The sequence below is a fragment of the Anguilla anguilla genome, chromosome 10, assembly GCF_013347855.1.
Source record: "Anguilla anguilla isolate fAngAng1 chromosome 10, fAngAng1.pri, whole genome shotgun sequence".
NCBI classification, from domain to species: domain Eukaryota; kingdom Metazoa; phylum Chordata; class Actinopteri; order Anguilliformes; family Anguillidae; genus Anguilla; species Anguilla anguilla.
The window spans coordinates 28,780,658-28,791,535 of NC_049210.1; the positions used below are offsets into that span (position 1 = coordinate 28,780,658).

Genomic DNA, 10,878 nt, shown 5'->3' on the forward strand with positions numbered 1-10,878 from the left:
AAGAGCAGAACGGGGGGAGCGCGTAACACCCCCACCCTAAGTTAGTGAATTATCAAGCAAGATTATTCACAAACAACATTTCAACAGTACTACAAGCGCAACATTGTGTCCGCCAGGACATTATCCCTGCCACGGATATGCCTGACGTCCACATTGAAGGCTTGTAAAAATAAACACCAGCGCATTAATCTCTGGTTCGTGTTCCGCATTTGTTGCAAGAACACGAGAGGGTTGTGATCAGTGTAGATGACTACAGGGGCACTGGAGGAACCGACACCTCAAAAGGCCAGGATTAAGGCAAGGGCCTCCTTCTCAATTGTAGAGTACACATGCTGGTAACGGTTAAACTTCTTTGAGAAGTAGGACACAGGATGTCGCACTCCATCAGGACTATCCTGAAGAAGAACAGCTCCCGCCCCAGTGTCGCTACCATCAATAGCGAGCATAAACGGCTGATGAAAATTTGGCGCTGCAAGCACGGGAGCATTAGTCAGCAGAGCTTTAACCTGCTGTAAGGCATGCTGACAACTGTCAGTCCACAAGAATTTGGTTTTTGGACTCAGTCAGCAAATCAGTCAGAGTTGAGGCTACAGCAGAGAAATTATTGCAGAACCCTCTGTAATAGCCGGCAATCCCTAGAAAACGGCGCAGTTCCCGCCTGGATCTAGGAAGAGCAAACACCATAATGGCTTCCACCTTCAAGTGGACGGAACGCACTTGACCTCGACCCACAACCTTCCCCAAGTATGTGACAGTGGTTTGAACTCACATTTTGCGAGATTAAGTGTGAGATTGGCACTGCTCAGCCACTCAAACACAGTGTTGAGGGACATGAAGACGCCATGAGTCTGAATAAATGACCAAGTCATCCAGATATGCGCCACAGCCAGGCATGCCAGAGAGGACTATATTAACAAGCCGTTGGAAAGTGGCGGGCGCATTACGCATGCCAAAAAGTCAAATACAGTATACTGCAGAAAATCATCGGGCGTTACAAATGCAGAAATCTCTTTTGTGCGTGGAGTCAAAGGGACTTGCCAATATCCTTTTAACAAGTCTAATTTAGTGACATAAGAAGCACTGCCGACACGCTCAACACAATCCTCCATTCTCGGCAGAGGGAAACAATCAGGCTTTGTGACACTATTGACTTTGCGGAAATCTGAACAAAACCGGTCAGAACCATCTGATTTGTCTACCAGGAGACAAGGAGAGCTCCATGGACTGGAACTAGGCTCAGCTATTTTGTGCTCCAACATATACTGAACCTCTTTTTTTAACCGAAGACGTTTGTCAGGGTTAACACGATAGGGGTGCTGTTTAATGGGAGATGTGTCCCCAACGTCAATATCGTGTTGCAAAACGTTAGTTTGAGAAGGCATGTCAGAAAACAGGGGTTTGTGTGTCTCGATTAACTTAATCGCATCCTCGTACTGAGAGTCAGTCAAGTGAGCTAAGTGAGAGTCTAATTTTGTCAACATTTCAGAATTTGTCAACCGCCCTTGTATCAGTGCTTTTGACGGGACCTCAACATCCACATCAATGTCAGAACTGGACAGCACCACAGAGGTCACGACACTCTCACCACCTTCAGCACCGGACAGCGACTTTGTTGGGGCAGACGCAGCTTCTCTCTCATAGTAGGGCTTTAACATATTAACGTGGCACAGCCTACTTCTACGCTTACGCTCTGGAGTGGCAATAAGATAATCTCGGTCACCCTCTTTTTTCTGCACAAAATAAGGGCCACTGTAGTGAGCTTGCAGAAATGAGCCAGGGAATGGCAACAACACCAAGACTTTATTACCTGGTTCAAAAACCCTGCGTTCAGCTTTCTGGTCGTACCAGCCCTTCATTCTCTCTTGTGTAACACTCAGATTTTGCTTTGCCAGCTCACAGGCACAATGAAGTTTGAATCTAAAACCACAGACATAGTCTAACAGATTCTGAGGTTTGCTATCACCCAGCCACTTTTCTTTCAACAATTTCAAAGGCCCACGCACAGAGTGAGCAAACACCAGCTCACAGGGACTGAATCCTACAGATTCCTGTACCACTTCTCGCACCGCGAACATCATCACATGAACTCCATCATCCCAATCTTTGTCAAACTCCAAGCAGTATGCACGCAACATAGACTTCAAGGTCTGGTGGAACCTCTCTAGGGCCCCCTGGGACTCTGGATGGAAGGCACTAGAGTGACAGTGAGATATTGTAAGCTGCTTGAGAACTTGAGCAAAAATCTGAGACATGAAGTTTGAGCCTTGGTGTCCATTTACGCATAAGGACGTCACTTTTTACAAAGCACCCACGGGGCACAGACTCAATTTCCTCCTCAGAAACGGCACAGTCAAAGAGAGAAGACAGACCAGAGGCTCCTTTCTGTTCAACCACAAGCTGCTCTCGTGCCATAGACATTTTGCCAAAACCTACAGCACTATCTTCACTCGGCCCTGTGACAGCAGACGAAGGAGGAGGAGTCACAGAGATAGGACGGGGAGCGATACAAAGATCAGGATCAGCAATAAAGCTATCACACAAATCAACTTCATCACAATCCTTTTCATTGTTTCAAGATAAAAACTTGATGTCATTTGAACAGCTACGTGCTATATATGATCTTTCATATAGCCATTTTTTTAAATACTTACAGGTAAGAAGCTTTATAGCTCCATCCCATAATCAATCATTAACTCCTCCACCTCTTTCTGAAATGGAACAATTGATCTCTGATAATTGTCATGGTAAAGGGCGTATCTCAGTGTTATATGACATGTTGGTTTCTAGCTCATCTGAATCCTCTACTGACCAGCTAAATGCCTGGAAGGAAGATATACTGTTATGTACCTGTTGTCATTTCACCTTTTAGTTGGTTATCTGTTTTTCTCCTGCACAATCTTTGTTTCAATTTGTACTATGGGCATGGTTTCCTCTGACTCTCTCTCCCCCCAGCTGATCACTCTCACCTGTTCGGGTTGCATTCTCACACACTAGTTAATCAATCACACTTCATTCACCTGTTCTCTGTTTGCATGTTCAATTTTCTCTCATTTCACTCACCTGGTTCACCTAATATATATTCTATGTTCCCCCTGCTCTTCGGTTCCAGATTGTGCCTCTGTTTACAATGCCTTTCCAGCAGTTTTCTCTTGTCAGTTTGTCTCGTGCTTGATATTGCCTGTTTTCCCGACCACCGATTTTTGCCTGCCGTCTTTGCTTTGTTGATTTCTTGTTTTGACCTTCGTCTGTTTCTCGACTTTGATTTTGCCTTCTGTTTTTGTACTTTTGCCCCGGTAGATTTTCTGGTTTTGATCTTTTGCACAGACTACGAGACTGCCTGCTGTTTTGTGTACTGTTGCATTAAACATCTCCTACGGGAGTTTCGCCACTTCGCTGTCTGGGTCTGCATTTGTGTCCACCCAACTTCGACCTGTGACATATACTGGAGGATATTTCCTTGGATGAATGGGGTGTGATGTGTGCTGAGGCGCATAGACAAACCGCAAACATGAGATTGAGATTGTTGCAATACAATTGGCTGATGCGCACTTACATAACACCAGCTAAATTACATCAGTTTAACAATAATATTCCAGATATTTGTATTAAATGTGAACAGTCTAAAGGCACACTCTTTCACTGCATGTGGGATTGCAAAGAGATTGCAACTTTTTAGTGCGAGATCTCACAAATAATATACAAAATGTTAGATGTAAAGCTGCCTCTTGATCCGAAAATGTTTATTTTGGGGTTGTACCCTACCACCCTAGTCTTATCAAGGAATAAACAAATTCTTGTGGATATGTGTTTACTCCAAGCGAAACGTTCGATCGCCTTATCATGGAAGAATATTCAGAGACCACAGGTGGGTCAATGGCTTAGGGAAATGAACAATTGTAGTGCTATGGAGAAGATAACTTATATTCTGAAAAGGAAGAGTGAAACCTTTGATAGGGTTTGGAGCCCTTTTACCCAACTGTTAGAGAATGTTAATGTGTCGGTTATGCTACGCAGTGATGACAGTGGAAATCCATGAGAGATCTGATACATACCTCATCTGATGTGACTAAATACACTTTCTAGAATGATGTTGCACCTGTCAAAAATTGTATTTATTTATATTTAATTTTTGTTTGTGTTCTTGTGTCTGTGTTTCTACTTTTGTTGTACGTTTGTATAAGGTCTGTCTTGTTTTGTAATTGTGTTGTTGTTTAAAAAAGGAAAAACTAATAAACATACTGTTTAAAAAAGTGAGTGAAGTCGAATGTAAGAATTCACATCGGTATGTAGCATCTTTTCCTAATAATTCTTTTAATTTTTGGGGGGAACATACACAGGTTAATTTGCTAATCACAATCTGAAAATGTGCACCCTTTCAAACTGAGAGGTGGGCAGGAGAATGAACTGAAACTTTAAACTTCTGTATTTAACAATACCAAAGTGCTTGTATTAAATTAATGACAGGTTAAAAAAAATTAGCAATCTTGGATTCAAATCAATATACAATCGATCAACCACTGTTATATAATATGTACATATACACAAATGAACTGTACGCAACTGCAGGTGAATTACACATTCAATAAATGTGTATAAAAAATTTTGAAATCTTATATATAACAAAAACAGTGAAGCACAGGCAGGAAAATATCCTACAGATCATTTTTTCAATTTTGCAGGTTTCCAATAAAATGTGAAAATGCTTCTCACACGGAAAGCAAAGCTCATTCATTCTCCTAGTTCCTGTTTTTTGGAAACATCTTAGTGATGCCTATACACATGCCTCTCTGTTGGAGAACTAGAATCCCTGTTAAAAAATAAAAATGTACACGTATGAATACTGCTTGTGGTCGTTCTATAAAAGAAGGTGTGGCATTTGCCATATGCAGAGTTAATTGGAATAAAACAGCATCAGGAATGTACTTGATCTCACAGTAACGGTTTACCCTCGGTCATAAGGCCTTCGTAACAGTGTCTTGAAGGTGTCATAAGCAGTCGTAACATATATAAATTTATGACAATAGACACAACTATTTCGCCACTTGGCACAGCATCATCATTAAGAATTACACCAAAGATCTGTTCACTTGGGCGTGAATACATTACGTCCATCCTTTGTGATGGTGTTATGTCCGACACCATAAGTGTTATGCGTGTCTTTCTTTTTCTTAAAAGTCCATGTTTTCTCCAACAGAAAGGGTGATTGGAGTGCTGAAGGGCAGGTTCCACATCCTTGATGGGCCGATTCCCCTTCGATTGGTGAAGACCCTGAAGGGGGACAGCGAGAGCAAAGAGGCAATGATTGATAAAATTGTTCATGTTTGTGCCGCACTGGTAAATATGAGTGGGAGTGTGGTACACAAAATGAACACATAGATAACACATAGATGTATTTTTAAGCCTTGAGACAATTGAGACGTGGATTGTACCGTACCATACCATATGTACCATTCAGGTAAACGGGCAAGGCAAAAGGTTTTTCCTTGTTGAGTCCATGTCCTCACAAACTGAGGCTGTTCTTAGGGCAAAAGGAAGTGCAACTCTGTATTAGGAAGGTGTTTCTAATGTTTTCTACACTGACTGACACGAGACTCAATTGTCTACTCTCAAAGCTTAAAATTCTTTCTTTAACCTGTCTCCTCCACTTCTGGCTGTATATATGTTAAGTTACCCTGAAAGTTACCCGGCTAACTCTATTAAACAATTACGATGAACTGGTCCCAGGTGTTCATGTTTGGTACACTTAGTGTATTTACACACAAACATTTTAGCTACTCTGAAAATACCACTATATACCTCCTGTCTCCTGTCTCCCTGCACTGCCTCCAACCTCAAACTTTTTGTTTTTCACCATTCTCCTGAGACGGGAAGGTACAGAAAGTAGTTGTTAGTTATAGAACTGGTGTAAATGCAACTTTTTATTAAATTATACAACCTTTTAAGGTATATGTGGCAAACAAGCCTGCCACAGGCCACCGAAGTGGCTTTCCAAGGGGTCCTCCAGCACAGAGACACAGGGAGATGATGTTCAATCAGTCCACGTTTATTTTTAAGGGTGGCAAGATGTTACAGCCAAGGAGCAGATGTAAAACTGTCATGACAGAGGCTCTCCTTGTGTGAGTGGGGATGGCAGATTTAACCTGTGCGCACTGATTCTCACTACGCACAGGTGTAGCCACTCCTGTTCCCGGGCCCAATTAGCCTGGCCAATTATCTAATTCTTAACCAATTATCCAATTGGCCAGGTCTAATTAGCTTGACCCAGGGCAGGTGTGGCTGCTTAAACCAGCCATCCCCACACCACAGTATAATGGCTGGTTTAGTGTACAGGTATATTTGTTGTTATCATCTTTGTCAACAACTTTATTTGTAAGTGTAATCTTTCTTTTATGTTGTCATCTTATTCATGAAAGAAACCATATGATTAAAAAAGTTTTGTGTTACATGTACATTTACTTTTCTCTGGTCTTTGTGTGTCAACTCCAACACTCTTGTTCTCAGCTCAGGGAAAACATGAGTTGCCCAAAAATGGCTCATGATGCCCAAAGCTGCTGTGATGAACTCATCATCGAGAGGAACCCTGTAGACTATACTGACATGAGGAGTCCATGTGATAAAGTCGCAGAACACGTTCACAGTCACATACATCTGCAACTGGACCTGAGTTAAAAACAATGGTTCTATTATATTTCTACATACAAGTAATTTGACCATATTATAGCAATACTCTATTTACTCGATTCTTGGTCACACCTGAATTCAACTTTCATGTAAATTCTGAACTTGCAATCAAATAAAATAATTGGTACAGTGGGGTCCAAAATCATAATTCGGATAAATGAAAACAAAGATCTTGGTAGTGGACTTAGACTTTTGGACCCCACTGTACAGGTGGCTGACTAATTAAAGGAAAAACCAACATGAAGTGTCTTAGTATGGTGTTGGGCCACCATGAGTCTCCAGAACAGCTTCAGTTCAGTAAGGGTAAGCTAGAAATGTGCAATGTGAATTCAAGCAACTAACACTTTTCTAGTACCTACCTATGTGTAATATGAATGTGTTTTCTTCAAGAAAGACAAGCTTTCCAGATGACACAGCTTGTCTTTCATCCAGTCCTTCTGGCTTGCTGTTGGGGTCTTGTCCCCAGTTAAAAGGGCATTCAGCCTCTAGCACCCCTTTTCCACAGCAGTCGCAAGACACATATGCATCATAGGACACTCCTATGTAGGGCCTCTCTTGGCATAGGTGGAATCCTGCTTTTTCCACTTTCATGTTTGTGTGTGTTACGTTTATGTTTTCAGTTATATGTATATGTTTTGATGTGTTTGGTGTTTGTCCTGTGAGTCCAAATATGTATTTGTATGTGTTAATTGCATTTATCTCATTTTCTTTGCCTCACTTTAAGCATGGTTTGTTAATTTGTTTAGTGAGTAGTGTGCAGATTTGTTTTAGGAGTGCTTGTGATGGTTTTTGCGGATTTGTGCACAGGACACTGTGCGCATTAGAGCTTCTAATGCAACCTACCCTCTGTTGGTGCCAGGTTTCACAGGAGGCCTGATCAAGTGTGGCCTCCTCCTCCATTATGACCCGTTTGTCAGTGACGGCAGGGACAAAAGGGGAAGCATTTGGGGACCCAAACAGACTCCTGAGTGTAAGAGGGATATCTAACTCAGGCTATTCAACAGAATGTACAAAATTGTGTGCCGAGTCTCTGAAACTGCTGATGCCGATTGGGTTTTCTCCCGTAGAGGATAGCATTCCCAGCAGCATCTCCTGGTCCCTCTGGGTGGCGGGTGGCCTGCGGGATGGGAGGCTTCTTTTTCCGTTTAAGGTTCAGTGTTGCTTTTTCTGTGTAAAACTTTATGTTTTGTATTTGAGCAGACTCAACATTTTTTATAAAGACATTGTTCCACTCGCAGGCAGACTTGTGCATGCCACTGTTGTAATTAGGTATGGGAATCGAGAACCAGTTCCCGTTCAGAACCGGTTCCAAGTTGTCCTATTCATTGGAATTGTATGCCTCCGAGCTTATCGATTCCGCTTATTGATGCCAGCATCTTTTTACGACAGCTGTGCATTGCAAAACAATGATGTAATGCCTTGGGGAGGCACACACACAGGCAGCACGCTGCCTCTCTCAGGTGTTTGTTTTGGACGGCAGCTGTCACAACAAATTTGATCCAGGCTGCAAAAATGATCCGGGTGACGTACTGACATTCTAAAACAGCTGTTATACTCATTGTGACGTACTTAAAGTTTCATTACAGCGTCCGTTGCTATGCGGACACTGCCAGCCTTGATGCATTCTGTTGCGATAAAGATTCTAAGATAACTCAGCAATTTCTCTGGATTAACAGGTTATTTTCTAGCCTGAAATGCGATCGTATTACTAAATGGCTACACATGTCATGTCACGTGCAAGTAGTTGGCTATCTCCCTGGATATGAAGTAAATGTTTTTACCAATAAATAATAATAATAAATGCGATTTTATGCATGGAAATAGCTTTTTGATTTTCATATTATAGTGCAGTAATAATAATATTGTATATTTGTACTAAGGTCATAGTAATTATTTGTCACGTACACATTTTTTCGGCCCCCCAAGATTGTGCAAACAGTTAAGGTGAAGGACAGAAATATATATTGTATTACATATAAGTTAAAGAGTAAAAAAGAAACAGAAAAGAAAACAGTCCTTACAAAACTTTAGGGCACAGAATTATAGTAGCTCCTAACATACAATGTTGTCTGTTATTCCGTCCTCATTTCCTTCTATAAAAACTTGCATGTTGGTGGCTCTCTTTCCCCTGGAGAAGGCTGTGTAGAGCTGGCCGTGAGCGAACACAGGCTGAGGAAGGTAAATACAAACTCGCTCATTTTCTTGTCCCTGACCTTTGTTGATGGTAACTGAGAAAGCCAGCCTGACAGGGAACTGTCGCTTGACAAAGGTGAAGGGAAGCTCATCATTTCTGTCATGGTGAGGAATCAGACGGGGGCCGCACAGACCGCATTGCAATGACTGGCATCGCTATGGTGAGACAACGTGCACTTCGTTCTTCGAGCCGCTCTGACTGCAATAACTATGAAATGACCTAACGTTCATGGAGACCATGTGCACGTCTGCACAGTGTAGACTGTGCCGACCGCAAGAAGCATGAAACACGAATGATGAGCTAGCTATTAACATTAAAAATGAAATGATGAAAAACAACATATGCAAAGGTTGGCCCCTTGCACCTTTTTTGGGGCAAGTTTGGAGGGATTGGAGGAGTGTGGATTGGAGGAGTGGTGGGACACACAAACACACACACAAACCGCTCTCCAATTATAGTAGTAGGATGTTTTGGAAATGTCCATTAACTTCCTGAAGTTTTGGATTATTAAGAGAAAACCACACAGAAGGCAGAAGGTGGAAGTATGGGGGTCAGCTGAATAACATAAAAATACATTGTTCCCTTCAGGTGTGTTCCTAAACTAACCCTTAAGATGTTTACAGGTATAATTAGAACCTTACCCTGCCATGCAGTCGCAGTGAGCTGCCGCAATCCCTACATCAGTTTTAACCGCTACCCAGGTGTTATGGGGATTCTCGGTAACCCTCCACGAGGGTATGACCTTCCTTTTCATGATGGTATGGCCAGAGCCAGTGTTGAAATGCAACACTGGCTGCACCCAACCACTTATGAAAAAATTGTGGGCCTCCAGGGAACGATGGTTTTTCATTGTGTTCTTCGTGTATATTCCTGAAAAAAGACCACATGCCATTTGCTATGTTGGTGTAAAAATGGGGACCTTTTAATTAACTGTATAACTACTGGCAATTATAAGAATGTGTTTTGTCAAGTGTTTCCTACATTGAGCTGTAGATAGCAGACAGTGTTATCTGCCATCATCGTAGGCTATGTTGTTAAGAGATGCACAGGAATTGAGTTAAATACAAATCTAAATGCACCTAACATTGACTGAAAATTATGTAGGCTACTCAGTAAGAGGTATGCAAGTAACCAGTATGTAGGTGGCCTGAATCTTGAGGAGGCGGTAGGTCTCTGCATGCCTGAGGGCGCATTTTCACATATATTGGTTCTTGTGCTTTGAGTGTTATTGTGTAGTGCATGTGGATGAGGGTGCTGAGAGAGGAAAGCCAATGAGTATAAAGCACGTATGATCCCTCTTTAACATTTAAGGGTAGTGTTTTAAACTGGTCAAAAGATATAAGGGAATCTAGTTTCAATGAAACCTAGAGTTCATTCCAGGTGTACGGACTGGAGCAAACACACTAAAGGCAGTTTGACCTAAATTAGACATGAACTTGGGGGGTTTCTAGATTAATGTCTTGGGAACGATTACAGTAATGAGAATGTCTATAAGTTAATAGTATGCTGAGGTAAAATGACAGTTTTATGAGGAGTGCTTTGTAAATGAATAAAATATTATGTTTCTTTCTCTAGGGTCAGTGGAGGCCACCCTACAGCCTGATATAAAAGACAGTGATGAGTGCATCCTAGCTAGGGCCCTCTCCCTTCCTCTCTGCTTTCTTGCAGCATTCAATCTATGGCTGTTTTCCAAAATGCATGCTCCGGCCTTCCAGATACACAAACTCCTATAGCTTCCTCTCCTCGCATCCTCTCCCTCTCTGATCTACAAATGATTAACGTAGCATAGCTGAAAAGAAAAAAAAAAAAACGGCAAGGGTAATAATAATGCATGTACCACAATTAAATGTTTGTGTGTGTAATGCTACAACAGGCAGTTACAACTATTCTCTTCAATAAGATCTGCATATGTACAGCAGGTTAAACTATACATGTCCTGGATCAAAAACTCCTTGACCATAAGTGCGTAAAATCTAAGGGTGGATATGCAGAGCTACTAAAGT

The 10,878-nt window shown here is 41.8% G+C and overlaps 1 long non-coding RNA gene across 1 annotated transcript; it reads right to left on the reverse strand.

Moving 5' to 3' along the window:
• Positions 1-4,292: 4,292 nt before the first annotated feature.
• LOC118206225 lies at positions 4,293-10,878 on the reverse strand. Its single transcript, XR_004761157.1, has 2 exons — positions 9,517-10,878; positions 4,293-5,268 (listed from the first exon to the last, which is right to left on the reverse strand). It is a non-coding gene; the product is annotated as an uncharacterized LOC118206225 (long non-coding RNA).